Here is a 19,701-nt window from a genome sequence, read left to right on the forward strand (position 1 = left end):
AAAAACCCCTCCCCCATGTCATTATGCTTCCTGGAAGGAATCAATTCACGAAAATACTCCTGCTGCTCCGGGTCTGCAAAGATCATCCGATCCAATCGACCTGCTGCCCTACATTTAACTGCCGAGGAGTGTGACGTGGCCAGGGAGCGGAGGCGTTCACCTGGCCACTCACACACGCCACACACATTTGCAGACGCTCTCGTCGTGACCTTTGGACCCCAGCCATTTCTGACTGCTGTCCAATAAGCCATCATGATGACTGTGTTTATGTCCGCCCCCCTCCCTACTGCTGCCCTGGAGACCAGAGGAGAAGATCCAGAGCAAGCCAAATTAGTGCCTGCACTCCTCCACCCCACCCACCCCACCCACACTGAGTGAGTCTCCCTGCCCTCAGCCCTCACATAAACACATCACAGGAGGTCAGATCAGATTTTGAGACTATGAAATCTCCATTACTGAGGAACAGAAAAATGTCCTAGTAATATGGTACTAAACCATTATTATGAGACGGTATCTCCTTATTGACTTACTAAATACTGCATCCTATAATTGTTCCTAAATATAGATAATTATTGTTATTTATAATCACAAAATTATAAGAATCTGTTCCATAATTATGACAAAACAACTCATTCAGCTTTCATGGAGCTTTCAACCATATCAACCAAACATACATAAGGTTTTTATCATAATAGACTAATCTGTAGGAAGTGTAAAAATTATATCTTAGTAACATAGGACAGTAGTTACCAGCCTGGGGGTCAGGATCCCCCCCACTGGGATCTAAATATAATTTGTGTGATTAAGAAAAAAGGAAGACAGAACATTACCTCTTTATTATTGCATCAAATACATTAACTAGTACCAAACATAAATCTAAGAGGTGAACGTCATTCTTCGGTTGAAGAGCTCACAGCTCATGCATCCAGCCTGTGATAGGGGTAGTGAAGTAGATATGGCTTAGACATAAGGACACAAGCCAACATGATTAGGAACCAGTGACATAGAGGACTGAAGATACAGAGGATCACAGCATGAATTACTGTATGTTCAGTATAATTGGTTTCCAGATAGCAGGATCCTGTTGCTGTTCCAGTGGAAAAAATATGTGAATCATTTGAAGTATGTAAACAAACAGTTTCCTTCAGTGGCTCTGTCTCACACAATGTCTGATACTGAACAGTGGCTGTACTTACTTTGGCTGCTACTTCGCTTTCTGTAGAGCACTTAAAGAAGAAGTCATTTGACTTTTTTGGGGATTTCTGACCCATGTATCGTACACGTCTGCCTCGCCATCCACAGGAAGGAATTAGAGATGGTGAAAGCAAAAGAAAGGACATTAGCAGATGGACAAAATTACTCCCCATGCCTGAAATCTAGGTCAGGCAGAAGTGGCTGCATGTGTTTGCCTAAGCCAACAACTTTCCCTGTGTTTCCCTCATGCTTTATTCATCGTGGCACCATGGGGCTTGATGTAATGCAGTGTCTCCAAGACATTATTTTGGATGTACAGAAGTCTCTCAGAAAAGCGAGCCATGTAGGACTGCGACGCTGACAGCTGTCACTGCAAAGAATTCTTTTGTTTGACTGTTGCTGCTTTAGTAAACCCTCTTCTTCCTCCTCAGTTTTATTTGTTAGTTTTCTGGAGATAGGGGTTGTTTTCAGCACTGTGTCAATATCTGTGTGTATTTATTTATGCATGGATCTATTTACTGCAAGATTATGATATACGATTCATTTTTTTAAGTGTATATTATTTTGGGTTTTTATGCCTTTATGATACCACAGTAGAGAGAGACAGGAAATGGGGAGGCAGAGAGAGGAACGACATGCAGTAAAGGGCCGTCCGATGTGGGCCGACTGCAGCGAGGACATATGGGGCGCCTGCTCTACCCACTGTGCCACTCCACACCCCTACAATTCATTTCATACTTGGTAATTGTGTAAACATTAGTTGATGTCTTACATTGGTAGACAAAAGCTTTTCATTTATAGTGGCTAAAGATTTAACTGTGTGAAATCACAACCGTGGCTAGCAGATTTGATTAGCTTTAGCTGGTTAATTAAGCTAACGCTTTATAAGTTGGTTTAAAACAGTCTCCCGTTGACTTTTTTTGTGTTCCAGCTGATTTGTTTTAAAGCAAGCACCATGTAGTCTTAAATATGATGACCTAATACATACAACTTTTATTGTGTAAAAAAAACTGAGACTAAAGCTGCACTACCCACGCAAAGAGTTAGCATCATTAAAAGTTGCTAATCCATGTAGAATACATAGAAAGAAGAAACAGCTCTGTCCTTGTATGGCAGCGGACAGCTACTATAATAATGATGATTAAAAATAACCTTGTTTGGCAGCTTATTGCTTAAATATTTCTTAACGGTATGTTTCACTTTTAGTGTTACAAAAGAAAGCTTCTATAGCGAGGACAAACATCTATATCTTTGCCTCTGCTGAATAATTTTCATTCAAATCTTGACTTGCCCTGTTAATGAAATTGAGTATAGGCTACTGTACAGAGAGAAATGGCTGTGATTCTTAAATTTCTCCCTAAAACCAGGCGATCTTCAGCCTTACGTCTATACCATCTGATATTATTTGAAGATTTGCTTCGTTAGTATTCAGCATCGCCTCATAAAAACTGAATGGCTCGTGTGACTAAATCACCTCGAAGGAGAAGGGCTTACTCATGCTGGATGACTCTGACCTACTATTATAAATTAACAAGATATCAGTGAGTCACTGGGTGATTTGTTGTGGTGATGTCATGTGTTGCCTACTAATGTGTTGAGATGACCAGGAGACGTTCTGTCACCCAAACTCTTTCATCTGGTTTTCCAGGATGCTGGTGGTGTCAACATGGTCATTCACTTACAATTAATATCTCTGCTACCAATTTGTTGCCGTTCATAAAGTGATTTCAGAGTTTGTATTCCAGTAAAGCAGTTCAAAAATCCCCAAAACCTAGAGTTTACCTAGCATGGTCAGCGGTGTGAGGATTATCCAGCGTAACAGTGGACTCTCAGTAGATGAGAGATGTTACTATGGATTTTTTTAGTCTGTCTATGGTGTGAGCACCAGAATTGATTTGTTTTATTGGTCACCGGGGGGCAGCGGAACAACCTGTAAACACAACATTTATATATTATCACTGTCTAAAGCTGCTGTGGTGAACATGTTAGCAAACAATTAGACACCCAGCTGATACAGATCAACATTAGCATTACTTTGGAGTTGCGATTTTGACTGACGAATGCCCAATATACATTTTCATTTCCTCTAGTTAGCATTGGTTTGGTCTCCACCAACTCCAGAGGAAAATATTTGGTTCTTAAGCTGCTAAATGCGTCTGTGTGTTTAGCAGCTGTTGCTAACTCTGGCAGTGCTGCTGAAAACAGGTTGATGAGAGCACTGAACCACCACACAGTAAAACTGCATCACAAAAACAAAACAATGAGCTAGCATGAGTCCAGTGATTATTCCCAGTGGATCCATCACTATGAGTGACCTCTGTCCAATTACATATAGTCATTAGATAATAATTACAGTGATCGTTGCAGCTTTAAGTGGACTGTATGTGCTTTTGTAAATCGGCTTAACCAGCTTTAATGGTTCAGTCAGGAGAAATCATTGACTACTTGAAATTCATATTAATTGAAAATAAAAATGAATAAATTAATAATTGGCTCCAAAAATATTCATAGGGAAAATATTACAAATAAAATAATCAGTAACCTTTGTTTGTATAAATAAAGATAGAAAATGTGAACGTTTTCTAACTTTGTTCTTAAACTTACTTAAAAAGAGAGAAAAGTCACACATCTCAAATCCTCTCCCACTTGGGCTTTGATAAGTCAAGGATGATATTCTCGTCCTGGCACTCGATCAATATCTCAAAGCTGACAAACGTATGGTCACAGCAGATAACAGATAAGTCCAAGTCTTTTTTTTTTTGTGTACTTCACTTACAGAATGTCACATTGTACCTGCAGGAGACCCCTCTTCACCCCTCTGTACCTCCTCCGACACCCCCTGCCTCGACCTTCCTCATCACCCGAGTTGCTCAGACCTCGGTGACACTCGGAGATAAAGGTGTTTGGCTCTCCAGCTGTCATACCTGGTGCTCCCACAGTTTGGCATTGTGTGAACTGTCCTCTGCCCCTGAGGAGAGAGAGAGAGAGAGAGAGAGGTTTGTTTGAAAATGTTTCCATTCGACATTTCAACATTCAACAGATACTTCGTTTGAAATTCAAAAAGTTTAGTGTTGTGCCATCACCAGTGGAGCGCTGCCAAGCGTGGAAGGCACTTCGTCTCAGAGCTGGAAATACACAATACACATATGGGCCGTGCCATGGCATCTACCCAATTCACACAGATTTACATAGAGTTAAAATTAGAGTATAGCTTATTCTATGCAAGTATAAACCTCCGTATTTACTGATTTATATCATGTATTAAACCTTAACTGAAAGATTTGTTTTTCAGGAGAGTCCTGGCGATGACAAAACCATCACATATACTCTCAGATTGATCCACAGCATCAATATATATGTATATTGTTTTTTACTTGTTGAAATCACCATGTGGGAGCTAATCCACTGAATTAATATTTGATGAGATGTTAATCTAATACTGTGTTCTGCACAAACTGCTAATCAGATCAAAATATAGATTGTCTTTTTTCAGGCTGTATTCAAATTACACCCTGTTTCTATCTCAGCAGCTGTAGTGTCTGATGAGTATCAAAATGCTGAGTGACGAGGTTTCATGTTTACATGACAGATTTTCATGTGTAAAAAGCTTTTTTTGACAGAACGAAGTCTGTTTTTCCTTTTTTGTTGCTTACGTGACACATTTCTTATTCAGATTTAGTAACAGTAAATGTCTCCATGTGAACTGGTTAAAAACAGAAAGCTGTAATTTGTGATTCATTTCCATTTCCAAACTTCTCTAAACTAAACAAAGACTTTATGACCCAGAGAACTGATATGCACAACAGACAAGTTCAGGACAGCGTGCTAGACTGGTGGGTTCTGATTTAATTTCACCGTCGCATCAACAACATCAGGGCTAATTAATTAGAGATGATGACGCTTTACTGACTCACTGCTGCTTTCACTCAGAATGTATCTTCATTCAAACACCTACAGGTTCTGCTTTTCCAGGTTTTTGGTATAAAAAAAACAAAAAAAGAAAAACAAAACAAAACTTGCAAATTCACAGATTTACATTTTGTCTAAACAAACACGGTAACAAAATCCCATAGGGATGATGAAAAACATAACAAAAATAAGAACTGTTTTTCTGTTGGCAAAACTGCCAAAATCATGTTATGTTCTTAAAATTGCACAATCAACTAAATCACATAAGAGAATCCAAAAGTTTAAGAAGGAGGAGACTCTCGGGTGATAAGTCGAAATAAGGGGGGAGAGAGAGGTGGGAGACACTGAGGTCAATGGCCAGACTTGAACCACCAGCACTGCAGTAACATGATCAGCATCTTAAACCCTTGTCCACCAGGATGCCCCAAATAACTGTGCATACAGTCTGCAAAATAAACAGAACTCAGTGGAGAGAAGCAGAAATCATTAAAAGTTAAGTAAGTGCTGTTGCGGTTGTGATCTCTGCATCACTGCATTTGCAGTCTCACATCATACTCAAGCATCAAACTTTAAAATTCACAAAATGTCCTTTAAGAAAAACAACCCTCATAAAAAAGTGCTGTGTGAACAGGCTGAGCCAATTCATCAGCATCTTGCACCTTCCCTCAATTAATCACATTTCATTTAAGCATCAGGATGTTTTCGGCTACCATTAGCAGCTAACAGGGCTGACCCATATACTGTCATTCTCATGGGACAAAATTACATTCAGTCTTGGTTTAATGTTTCCAGCAAACATGATGCAACGTTACATAAAAATCTGCTCTTTTGCTGTTAGTGTGACATCACACCTTTCGCCAATCATTATGTGAAGTACGTAAAAGTGCTGTGAGCATCAAGCAGTGAACGACTGGTCTTCACGAACTTGCTAAAGTGAATAAAGAAAATGCATCTGACCAACATCAGAGCAGCTAAGCAGCTCTGATGTGAAGTAAAATTGGGGGTTACCATAGAGGCAGACATGGGAGGGGGCATTGTTACCATGGGCGACTGGCTGAGGTGACCCAGATGACACTTGGTCTGGTCTGATATCATCCAGAAAAGCCATTACACAGAGGTCCGTTGTCAAATCATTGTCACACCCCTGACTGACTACAAACTGTATCGCTGCATGATGGACAGACATAATTCAAGTTGTGCATGAAAAAAAACAGCAGCAGTGTTTACCTTTCGTCAAGCACAGCGTCTCCAAATACCGCGTTGTATTAGCTGTGTGTGTTTGTTTGGAGGTCGGCCTGAGCACGGCTGGCAGCCAATAAGGAAAAAGTTATAACAGTTCAACAGATGCATGTGGCCGCACAGGGGAGGGCAAACCATGTCAAAACACAGACACGACTGCTGCTGTGCTGTTTATTTAATAAAAGCTGGCCACTGGAGCACACGTTTGATATGGATTTTTCACACCTAAAGGTCCCGTTTGTGAGAGGAAAGAATGAAATCAGACCATCTACAAAGTAGCAACCACCTTTAAAGGAACAGCTCGACATTTAATTAAAAAAATTTCATTTGCAGTTACTTTGCATTTTTCGCTGAGAAAATGTTACAACACCTAACTCCCCGTAAAATTTATTTTTAAGAACTGCGTAAACAACAGATACATATAATGTATTACCTGGTATTTTTTGGAGGGGATGGTAGGCGTATTTTTGACATTTGAAGAGAGCTGCTTCCATGCTAAGCTAGTCTCCTAACTCCTAAACTCCAGCGTTCTCATTTACACAACTATTTGGCAAGAAAGTTTATTTTCCAAACTGTAGAAAATATCATCTTAATGATAATTCTATGATCGCACTTGACATTTAGCTCAAACCCTCCTGGTAGATACACAAGCCTTTGCTTCATGTAAGTGATTTTCTGTGAAAATGCTTAACAACGATTGCAAAATAATGAAATGAAAACGATTGTTGCAGCAATAAGATTGTTTCCAGCTACTGTGCATTTAAATCAGAGAGGCTCGTGTTGAAGAACAGAGGTTTTACTTTACCTTTGTTCCGCATGAGACACTTTGGCTCATAGTGAAATGCACCATATGGTTGTGTGTGATCATCACGTTACTGTGAGAAACATAGAAATATAATTAAGTGTATTAAACATGCTGGAGCACAGGGTTTTTTTTTTTAGTGTACAAAATCATCAATTACCACAATACGCGGATTATGCATGACTTCCTGTTTTGATTTAACTGTACAGGCTCTATTGAATATCCACTTGCCTCATCTTCAGTGAGATCCTCTAAATCTTAACATGATAGCCAGCAGCAGAAGCCACATATAGCGCACATTTTCATCAGTTCAACCAACATCCATATTCAGAATCAAAACAAGCATCCGCTTTAAAATGGCTTTCCTCAATCTAATCGCACTTTGACAGGAATGTTTGGTAGTCTCCTCTTTGCTTTTAAAGGCTCCCTCTGCCTCCCCAGAGAGGGTAAGAGTGGGCGACGCTGGCTGAAAATAGCACTTGTCGAGAAAGGATGAATCAACGCTGCACCTTATGCTTAATTAAAGATTAACGAGAAATTGCTTGCTGGTGTAGAGGTTTCTCAAAGCCTCACTTTACTTCTCTGATTAGGGTTATGTAACACTTGTTAATACTGCATGGACCATGCTAAAAAAGTAATGACATCTGCCAGTGTGGCAGCATCAATCCTGTCATGGCAGACTGCAAAATCTGAAGCTGGTGCGTTGCCAACACATTGATTAATTGGCTGCTCACAGCTGCTAAATCACTTGAATTATACGGATTTGTACGAAATGTAGCTGATTAATTAATGAACCCTCCATAAGAAGGTCCAAGTGGTGGACCTTAATTTGTCACCGCTTTGTTTGAAGCGCTGACGGATGATTTTCTTGACTGAGTGCTAAGGCCACACATGCTGCTGCACTCGGTGACCTCTACAGGTAAAAATGGTTCACTCAGATTTCATCTTTCCATAAACGCAACAGGCCATTGATGACATCTTTTCTTCAAGCAGTTTCATTTCATAGCAGGAATAACAAGGGCTGGGTATCAATTGAAATTTTTAAATATTGTGGGCAAACATGATAGTTTTGGTCATTTGGCAGTGGTGCCAGAATGAAATATCTTCTTTTTTTTTAATCCTCATACTGAAGAATATTAAAATGTTTTTCAACAAAACCTCTATTTCACAAAAAAGCAATAACTTTGTCTCAAAACATGCTGTAGCTGGGCAAGAACTTTACTGAAGTAAAGTAGTAACACAGTGCAAAGGTAGACCATAGTAAAACAGAAAAACAAAGTTTTGATGAAAATTACAATCTCGAACAAAAACAAAGAAACATCAAAAACTAAAGCAAACAACACCTTACAGGAGGGGGGGGCCATGGTTGCCTAGGCAATAAGGCAATAAATGCCATGAGGTTTTCCAACTTCTCCTAATTAAAAATTGTGCTAAAAAAACATTGTTGTGTGTTGTCAGATGCATGTAGACGGGAAATCTCTAATGGTTCTACTACATTAATTAAATCTGACTGGCTTACAGTAAGAAATTATATAATAATTTTTCTTCCCGAGAATGACGAGCACCTTCACGTTTACTAAAAACGCGCTTATTTATGGACACGGCCAGTGGGAGTAGTTGCAGCCCAAGGAAAGATTACACACATGCACACTCACACTTGGGAACTGCCTAGTACAAATACAGTCTTGGCAACTGAGCTGTGAAGCTCACTCACTGGCACCGTGACAGTAGCTTTTGGAGAAGGGGAGCACACTTCCTTTGTGCAACACAAGCCAGTGACTTCTCTAGTCTTCATGTTTCCAGTGTCTTGTCCTCTTGTACACCTACTGATCTCAGCTACCACGATGCAGCCTTTAGATCCTCATAAATAACCAATGACTGTGTGCCCAGAAAGCGTAAGGGGTCTCTGACCCAGAGCAGGGTTTACAGCAACTGCTTTCTTGCTCGGCCCTTCGTGACTCATGCAACGTATTTAGCATGAGTCACTACATTGCAGTCCACACCTTCGAGAGCATCCGAGTCTGAAAAATGCCTTGAAGGATGGTTGAAGCAGATGTTTTTGGATACAGCCTGTTCTGGGGGAGTCTTGTCCTTAAGACTGATGGGTCGCAGTAAAGGTTAGATGAGGATGAGTAAGAGTGGAGGTACTGTGAGATGCACAGGCAGGACAAACTGCAACCACTGGGGATTTAGCTTTCAATCTGTATTTATTTGTGTGTGCAAGGAAAGAGAAGAGCTAGAGAGAAGTGAGTCGATGCTTAGACTGTCAGTATTTACTATGGCAGAGGGTTGGGGCACATGGAGACAGCTGGTCAAATTATAAATCTCATAATATATTCACTGGCAGTGGAAAAAGTGTTAAAAATGCCAAAACAGCCTCACGCTTCTGTAGCTGTTCATTCCCACAAACTGTAAAAACCACAACATGCTGCAAGAAATGTCCTCTGTCTGATGAAGCTTCTTGGATAATCAGGAACCTCTTGTAAACAGTATTACGCTTTATTTAACGGCTGATGGACAGAAATTATTGGAAAATAACCTGACCATTCACTAACTTGGTTGCAGTTTGGTGCAGACAAAAACAAGTCTTTAATCAATTTCAACCAGCAACCATCGATTTTGTCAGCTCTGATTGGGCATAGCAGATTTAGTCAAGTATGGCTTGTTAGTTTACTAAGCTAACATTAGCTTCATGAATTGGTTTAAGACACTATCACTGGCTGACTTATTAATGCTTAAAGCTAGCTTGTTTTAAAATAAGGATCCTGAAAAAAGGTCTTAAAATATGCTCTAAAGGGGCTAGTTGTAAGTTCTCTGCCGCTGAACGTGGTTTCCTGCCGGGAGCAGGTGGTGGTGATTGTCGCTTGACAAGCATCAGCAATCGTTGTCTTTATAATGCAAGAGGGGACGGGCTGGGGCTAGCTGGTTAGCATGCTAACTTCAGTAGAAGAAAAGACATGATAGAGACAAGAGTAAACATGTTGCTCTTCAACACTGGAGACAACCCTTGGTATGTAAAGGATTGAAGTTTGATGCTGAACTCACAATGTTTCTTCCATAACAGCTGCTAATACTAATATTGGCTATGTAGCAATAGCAAAACTTACAAATAGCTCCTTTAATAGCTACATACATGATATTAGACCAAGGCTGAAACAGCATTTTCCATGTAAAAAAAATTAGCATTTTCACCAGTTGGTTCTTTACACTGCAACATAGGAGCAATGTAGAGTTAATCCGTCGTATCATTAACATGCCAAGGGAAAATGTAGATGAGAGCAGAAGTTAGATAGTTAGCAGGACATGCTAACATTTACAGCTTTACAGCGTGTATATTGGTTTTTGAGAGGGTTAAAACCCTGTTTACTGCTTTTACCACAGCCCCATGCAGCACTTTATTTAATCTGACCTGATTTACTCGTCTTCTATTCGCTGAGTGAGTTTCACAGAGCATTGACTTGTAAACCTGTTCCAAAACCCATTGTACGTTTTGAGATTTTCCAGGAAACCTTGGCCAGCGTCTCAGCTCCAAAATGTCTGTTTGGAGACATGCAGTTTTCATCCAGCAGCAGCAGCAAGGAATAACAATGAACATTTATCCATTTAGTAAAATGCACACCATGAATTCCGTCTGTGTCACAGTGAAATGGTGTAATGGTACAGTTTAATTGCAGAGTGTCATTACACTGTGGGGTTTTGTTATGGATGACAGTGATGGGCTTATTATTGGACAGAGTGATGGATAACTTACAAAGCTGTACTGTACAATACATAGTACATTCTGTACTCAGTGCACCATAAGGTGGAGGCGATGTGTGTGTGCAAAAGTTAAAGCTATGCTTTTTAGGTCTTAAAATGTGCACATTCATTGTATAATTACCTCTGCTTTTATGTGCATATGCACATTGGTTAAATGATTTAAAAAGTCAAATATCTTCTTGACAGCTGGTGATGAAGACACTGAGATGTGGTTGAAATCCGGGAAAAGTGGACCAAAAGGTAATTAGATCTTTTCTGTCCAATATTGTTTCCAGATCAGTAAACAGCCAGGATCAAGAAAATCAAGTTGTTTTTCTTTTCTTTGGATGGGGCACATTTGCACAATGTTGCTTTGAATAATTTATATATTTGACTTTCTTTTTTTTTTTTTCTGTGCTGCTCTTCTTTACATCGCAACTCACTTTACTTATGAAAATACTCTTGTAACCCTCTTGGTTTTACTCTTGTAATGTATTGCAACAGTGTTACCACAAGCCTTAAATATTTAGTGGTAATGGACATACATCTCAAAGCAGTCTGCACAACAACATTTTTTAAAAGGCAGGACTGTTCATTACGGCCTCCCTTTTAAAAGGCGCGTTAAGTAGTGTTTTCTTCATCAGTGTGCCTGCGCGTTTTATGAGGCTCTTTTCATAGTTTGCTGCAGAAGGCATAATGCTCCATCACGTGCCTGCTGGCCTGCTCCGTCTGCCCACTGGAGCCCCGGCTGGCTTCAAAGCGCTCCTGTCGCCTAATGATAATGAATGCAGTGTGTCTGCTCAATGTGCTTAGTGGCGCACTGTCAATCTGTTCCACTCAGACTCAGGTTTCAGTCTGCTCTTGCTTTACTCTCTCTCTGCAGGAGCAACCGCTGCCAAGAAAGACAGTTTTCCTAGTTTGTTTGCCCGCTGGACGCTCTGAGTTTGTTCTCATGGACACTCTGCAGTAACAATGCGTTTGTGACCCTGTGGTCCAGAACAAAGGAATGCTCTTTAAATCCAAATCAAACACTGTAGTCAGCAGTTTGATACAATGCTGAACTCCAGCACTGTTCTTCCCCATGGCTTTTGCAAAGGCATCCAGGATGTGTAATATATTTCAAAGCTTCATAAAGATAGTCTTTGACTGTATGAAAGGATTGATGAAGAAATCAATAAATAGGCAGGGTATAGCCTGCTGGGTCATTAATAAAACACTAAAGGAGTCCTTTCAAATGTGGCTTTTTGTGGCCTGTCCTCACTGGGTCAAAGCAATCTATTTATGCTTCTTCCTCACCCCTGCTATCTCCCTGTCCACTCCTATAGGTCTCCAGATAAAAGAGGGCTCATTGTGAACAAAGCAAAGGGTTTGACAGAGCTTTGGACACCTGCAGCGGACTAAACCACTCTGTTTGCTCAGATTCGATAAAACAGCGGTTATCTGACAGTGGGCGAGACTGTTCGGTTATGAGAGAGATGAGAAAGGACCATGAGAAATTTCACTGCCACTTAATGATTGCGCACGTGTCATGACCATCATTTAAGCCTCTGAATGCTATTGAAATATCCATCTTGTTGCATAGATACCATACAATTTTCATACACTTCTTTTAATGTGTAATTTGAAAAAGCAGCTGATAACAGAGGCTTCATAATCTCCTTGGATGACAATAACAACCCCCGTGTAAATGATATTTACATCCAGATCGAGAGCATGTGCTGCCAGAGATGGTGCGATAACTTCTCCGGCTGAGATGTTGCTATGGGAACATGACTCATCACAAGTCTTCCTGCTTTACCTGTGGCAGCTGCACAGTACTCATGAAAGCTATTTCATGCTCCTTTTGTTTGCCAACCAGCAGTGCTGAGCCTCAATTTTCAATAACATATCATATCAGATGTCTGGGAAAACACAATGAAACACAGGTGCTAAAAAGGCTTTTGTTGCGAGTTGATTTTTTTTTTTTTCACAGGAGGTATATTTATGTGAACTTAAGGACATGAGTTTGAGCCTGAACAGAGCCAGGCTGTGACTGAACCAACATCAATCAGTCAGTCAGTCAGTAAGTCACAGAAGGCCATGAGCGAGGAACAACACAGAAAAAAGATTCACAAAGAAATAGTGTATGTATCAATTCTAAGTTGCATCGTTTTGAAGACTACAATATGATATATAGTTCATAAACTGTATATGTCTGAATAATTTGCTAATTGTTGCTAGTTTATCAGTGTACAATAGTGAGCATTTTAATGTTTGAATCTTATAACTACAATGGGAGTCAATGGTGCTCCATAGACTTTAATGCATTACACAACCTATAATAACTCATAAACAGTTTATGTCATCATAATGAGATTATGTGCAGTTGATTAATGTGCAGAATTTATATTCAAATGGAATTAAGTGAGTTATAAAGACACTGGATGTCTAAAGAATGAAAAGATAATGTTTATAAGAGATTTCTTATTAAATATGCAAATATATTCAGGTTTTATAGAAACACATTGATATATAAATATACGTATGTATGGTTTTTGACTTAAAGGTGAGTAAAAAAAATGGCATGGAGGAATAATAAGACAAAAACAACACTAATGAATCAATTCATCTTAAATATGAAATGACACCAACATAACACATACACTCTTTAAATGGTATCAGCTGTCATCACAGGCAATGTCACAGAAAATAAACACACACATGGCAGATGTTTGAGCTCAGTTTTGTTTCTGTGTGGATCTTCAGGTATGTTGGCACACACTGAGACGTGTGGAGGGGGCCCATCTGTCACAGCACTACTAACCCTGTGAGCAAAATCCTAAGCTGTCATTCACAACAGGCCCACACGTCTTTTCATCTTCACTGGCTACTTCCCAGCACTGGCGAGGGTAAAATACACTGGCAATAAATACAAAATGAAAAACAAACTGTAGCTCATACAGCAAGCGGGAGATGTCCGTCAGCTTGTCTTATGACGCCTTTAGGTGAGAGGTACGTCACTTCATGTGGGCTCCTTTCTACGACACATGGAGACTGTTTCTTTTTTTTTTAATAAGAATCGCTAACCTTAAGATCAAATATTGATCTGTACATGATGGATCACTAGAGTATGAGTCGGAGCACAGCAGCCTTTAAAGGTTAATGTCTTCTGACCTTGTTTCTAACCCTATTCGTATCTCCATCCTGATACTGACTCAGTAGGAGCTGACCTATGATCAGTATGAAATGAAGCACTTCCTCACATCACCTGGGTAAAGTCAACAAAAACAAATAATACATGTGTCTTATGGATGTACTGTTTGTGAAAGAGCCACCAAATTACCATATAAACAAATGCCTATAATCATAACAGCAGCAGTAAAAATGTCACTTTTTTTAAACACACAATAGAAAGAAAACACCAAATGTAGAATCAATGCAAGTGATAAAAGTGACTTTCAAAACACAGAGAAAAAGGGCAGTGCTTAAAAAAAAAAAAAAAAGATACGTTCAAGTACCTGTGGGAAACTACAACAACTAAGAATAAAAGGTGTTGCACATAGCCTATATGGATTCGAAAGGCGTTCATTGCAAATACCTGATCACCTCTTGTACATTTTGGAAAGAGCCAACATAAACTAGACCCTTGGGCTACAATTAGATTCATGTGAGGATCTAGATATAGTCTGTTGCCAGACATATTCGACACAAGCTACCTTTGATACAATGCATAGTTTTCCTTGCAGTGAAGGGACATGATTTAGCTGTTGTGCTATAACTACATTCAGTGTGAAAATAAAGAGATCAAAGGTCAAGGAACCACACTGTATTGATCCCTGCAAACCTGCAGTCTGACTACGCTATTTATATGCACCCCGGGAGGCAACTGAGCAGAGAGACAGGCTGACAAAGTGTAGGCTGAATTAGGACCATACTAGTGGTTTTGTATGTTTTAGTCAATCTTCCAAAGCGTTACAACTGGGATTTAAATTTATAACCTACTTTCAGGGCAGCTAGTGGTTAAATTAATTTGAATGTGATCTGAAAACCAACTTGCAGAGGACAGAAACCTGCATGAAATAGATAATCCAGTCACTTCTATTGATTTGGTAAAGTTAGTTCTCAAACCTCACATTGCGATGCAGGTGCATGCAGGAACTGTACTGAAAAATAAGCCTTATTAATGGTACGTTCAGGTACTTGTGGGATGAATGACAGGACAGAGCTGATGCTAGTTCATATATTTTCTTATTGTCACCAAATCCCAAGAAAAGACCAAAACCAACAATGTGTTGGTGTTTTCTGACTTCCCCTCCCCTGTTTGTGGCACTGAGTCCCATCTTACTGAAGATAGAGTATACATATATATATATATAATTTGACCTTTTTATGATGTCCACATTTTGCTTAGTGCATCTTTGTTTTTTTGAGAATGTTAGAATATGTTATGGCCAGATTTGATTATTATTATTAATCAAACAATAATAGAACTTTTCCAGATAAACATATGAATACGTCAAATTCAATTCAATTGTTGTTTGAAGTATCTTGAGGATTTAAGTTCAATCTAAAAACATTTATATTCTGGAGCATGGTTAACAGTGAAAAGCACATGATAAAGTGCAGTAAGGATCTGTGCACTGCTAGATACGCCACGAAGCTGTCCAATGGCATCATGTCTCCCACTACTGTATCTTGTGCTGTGACTCTGAGACAAGACATAGGCCTACCAACCACAGAGTTACCTAATGCATGACCCTGAGGTCCTCCCCAGCTCCTTCCTGGACTCAGGTGCTACTCTGTGCTCTTGGGACACTTTAGAGGCAGTGAATTTAAAAGGCGCTGTGCAGGTACAAGCTCCAAGTGACATTCCAGGTACCTGGAGGGCCGCTGGGGGATTTCACATTTGTGCTGAGATCACACTTTTTTCTGAACATCTGAGGCACCTCTCTTGCTGCCTAAAGGTGATTGGGATGTTGGTTTGTATGAAGGTCAGATGCTGTTACATAAGATCAGTGGTTGGAATGAAAAGCTGAAAGCTTTCAGAACAGTCTTTGTTATAAGGCTGAGGTCGTGAAGTGCCCACAAAGATCCATTTTACTCTCACTGTGCTCTGCTCCAGCCTTGCTCTCCTTGCAAAAACACGACACTCATTGTGTTGCTGTTTGTGCACTGAACACTGCTCGTGGTTTAATTTAGATTTGGCAAAAAAACACATGTATCAGACAGAACAATCTGATGTGTATGATATGAGCCTGCTTTGCCCTCTATAATTAGATCAGTGGGGCTGCAACTAATGATACTTTCACTTTTGATTATTCTGTTAAGTATTTTCACAATTAATCAATTAGTTGTTTAGTCTATAAAACGTCAGAAATGAGTTTAAAAAAAGCCTCAGAGTACAAAACCTTCACATTGCTCTATTGTTTATCCAACAGTCCAAACCAAAACATTATCCCATCTATAATGGAATAAAATAGAGAAAAGCAGCAAATCTTAGAAGCTGAAACCAGAGAATGTTTTTCCTCAGTAATGTTTCGACATGATGAATCAAATACCAACATATTTGTTGAAGGACTAACACAGTGGTTTCTAGAGTATAAAACATGGGGTGGAAAGAAAAATCCTGCACCACAATTTGGTTTAGCAAAACTACTGACACTCTCATATGCCTGTGCTGTACTCAATACAGTGCTAACTAGCAAATGTTAGTATGCAACTATGCTAGGCTAAGAGGGTGAACTGATGAACACATGCTATTTAACATCAGCATGATAGCAAGCCACCACCTGGTCAAAGTTTTCACTTATTCTGTTAGCATAATAGCGCACTAAACTAAGATGGTAAATATACCTTTAACATGTTAGTACTGTTACTGTTAGCATGTTAGTATGCTGATGTTAGCATTTAGCTCCACTGTGTCTATATGGCCTCACAGCTAGCTAGCATGTCTATAGACTCTTGGCCTTGTTGATCATTTCAGCACCTGAGATGAATTGACAAACACTGACTGATCTACAGGCTGAGACCTGTTCTCAGTTATGTGTATTAAGAGTAAATCATTGAAGCTATTTATCAAGCACAAATACCAAATGTTAAAGCTTCCAAAATGTGAGGATTTGCAATTTAAACTGAGAATCTTGGTGTTCATGGATTGTTGGTCTGACATTAAATACTAATTTAATATGGCATTCTTGCCTCCAGGACATTGTGATCGGCTATTTGTCACCATTTTCTGACACAGCATGGACTAGACAGTTAACAGATGAACTAAATTGGTGATTTGGTGGGGCATGTTACGGTTGCATTAAGGGCATTTAATCCTCCTTACACCTAACTGTGCGTGTCCACCTAATGTTATCTCTAAAGGATTCCCCTGTCTACTTCCTTACTGTCCCTCCATGCTTGAGATTGACTCTGACTCATGATCAATTGTAATTATGTGTGTTTTGCCCAAACTCAGAGCTGGGGATCAGCTTCTTTCCCCTTTCTGCTTTTGTTACATCATAAACCAGCTTTAGTTTATTTAGTCCATGGTCCTTGTGACCCTCTTGGACAGCGGTTGGTAATCAGTGGGTTTCCTCTTGTGACTGAATTAATTTGTTAAACTGCTACAGGCTGTTGAGGGATTTTGGAGGACACCTGAAACAGCAGTAGCTGATTACTCAACTCACACAAAAGCATCCTCTCAAAGCAATCTCATTTGTGGCTCTAAAGCTTGTGTTCTGTGCTTCGCTCTGATACCTCAGTTAGGTAATACACCGGCGCTGAGAGTTATATTGGAGGTGACACCCCATCAGGCCTATAAATAGCTTTGCACTTTTCCCCCAGGAGCCCAGCTGTAGCTCTCTCCCAGGCATTTGATCTCTAGTTTGTAGGGGACTGACATCACCCACCGCTGCCTTTGTCTCTCTGACTTTCTGACTCCTGCACACAAACACATGTGCAGAAAATCACACGCCAAGGAACACGCTGTCACCCCGGGTGCTGTAGTAGCTTCATTACAGCTGGAATACTATAGGTGAAAAAGGCTTTCATCAGCGGCTGTGATGGTGATGCTTTTAAGAGGCAGTCACTTCACAGATAGTTCGCCTTAGGGTTTCCCTCAACTACATCTAATGATGACTCACCTATTCAATTTAAATACTCGGCTATGATGGCTACAAGCAAGGCAGCAGGCTCAGAGTAAAGTGAGTTCTGTGGCAGCACATCACTCTTAAATAAATAAAACTGTTCACTTAATTGGAGGGGATGGGGATTCAGGCACAAGCCCAGCACAAGCCTCATAACAAGTGGGAGTATGAAGCGAATGAAAACAAAAAAAAAGATATACAGAAGCCCTGCAGGCTGCGTCTGACCCCAGTGAGTCACTGTCTACACAAGCTTCTCCAGAACTGGGTATGACTCAGTGATGAGCACTAACATTACTGAAGTGCACTTGTGGTGCAGGCTACAGTGTGTTACTCCACTTTGGACTGGGAACCATTTTAATGCTCAGTGTTTTATGCCATGAATTATCACAACAATGAAGGTTATAATTGCCTAGAGCTTTAGTGCAATCATTTTTCTTATAGACTTTTATTTATTCTACAAAAACGTAAGGACATAGTTACACATAGTAAACAAACACAATGATAAACATTATAAACAAATGAGACATAACAATCCACCTTTGTAAAGGGTGTATAAGTAACAACTACAGACCAGCTATTAAAAGGTTCAGGTTGCTGCTTTTGGTACCACACAGTTATTAATGAGTTTACTGTTTCAACTGTGGCTTTACTAATGGTTAATACATTGTTTACTAATGCTTATACATCAGGTAAAGTCCATTAACAACACTGAATTTTGGGTTGCCAGATTTAGAAAAAAAATCTCTGGTTATATGTTGTAACTATTGGTTTTATTAATGGCTAATATACCATTTACTAATGCTTTATTGATCAGTTATAAACCATTAAATAAGAACAACGTCAGGGTTGTGAAGTTACCTAACTCCAACAGCTCATCAGACCATTTACCTACTGGGAAAGGTGAGAAACTCAATCATTTATTAATGACTCGGTACCACATATAACTGCTGACAGATGGCTTATTAAGAACTGACGAACCCATTATTATTAATGTATTTTTTTCTATTATTTATTAATGGATCACTAACAATTGTACCTGCATTATTACCAAATAGAAAGAAAAGATTCCAAAGAGCTTTTCTACAACCTGGCAACCCAAAACTTCTTCTCACTATTAATTAAACGCTTTATAATGGGTGTCTTATTTTTAAATTAATTAATATGTAGAATGTCTCTCTTTTAGTTTAAAATGAAAAGGGGGCCAGACACTCAAATTATGGCTGGCGTGTCTGCTGCCAAGAAATGATGTTAACACTCAGTGTTAGATGTTTCCACAAAATTTGACACTAAAACACTGGTTCAACAGTCTTTTTTTTTTTTTTCTTAAATGCTGCTGACTGATGAGTCACAAACTCAATCAACACGGAATGACAAGAAATCAGGGGGTTGTAATTGGCAGTGACAGTGCTCAGTCCTCCCCAGAAAAAAAGCTTCAGTGTGCAAAAAAACGAACAAAAAACAACCGCAACAACAACTGCAACAACAACAAACTAGAATATGTTAAAACAAAATACAACATTTATTTCTGTAACTCAGATTCATTGTCTTTTTGTTCACAGAGTGCTACTGACCAAAGATCCCTGGGTCATATTCTACCAACATCAGCATTCTCTTGTAAATAGTAGCCCTGTTGTATATTTTTACATACCAGTCACAAATTATAATACAACACAGTGAATCTACAGTAGCCACTGGCCTATAAATAAT

The 19,701-nt window shown here is 39.5% G+C and overlaps 2 long non-coding RNA genes across 2 annotated transcripts; both read left to right on the forward strand.

Annotated features, from left to right (window-relative positions):
- Positions 1-6: 6 nt before the first annotated feature.
- On the forward strand, positions 7-4,816 carry LOC147817671 (uncharacterized). The gene is made up of 2 exons (XR_015436152.1): positions 7-374; positions 1,789-4,816. It is a non-coding gene; the product is annotated as an uncharacterized LOC147817671 (long non-coding RNA).
- A 6,244-nt stretch (positions 4,817-11,060) lies between these two features.
- On the forward strand, positions 11,061-13,588 carry LOC147817672 (uncharacterized). Its single transcript, XR_015436157.1, has 2 exons — positions 11,061-11,143; positions 12,208-13,588. It is a non-coding gene; the product is annotated as an uncharacterized LOC147817672 (long non-coding RNA).
- The last annotated feature ends 6,113 nt before the right edge of the window (positions 13,589-19,701 follow it).

This window comes from Seriola lalandi, unplaced genomic scaffold, assembly GCF_002814215.2.
Source record: "Seriola lalandi dorsalis isolate HSWRI2012SDOR001 ecotype SW California unplaced genomic scaffold, Sedor1 jcf7180002054919, whole genome shotgun sequence".
Lineage (NCBI taxonomy): Eukaryota > Metazoa > Chordata > Actinopteri > Carangiformes > Carangidae > Seriola > Seriola lalandi.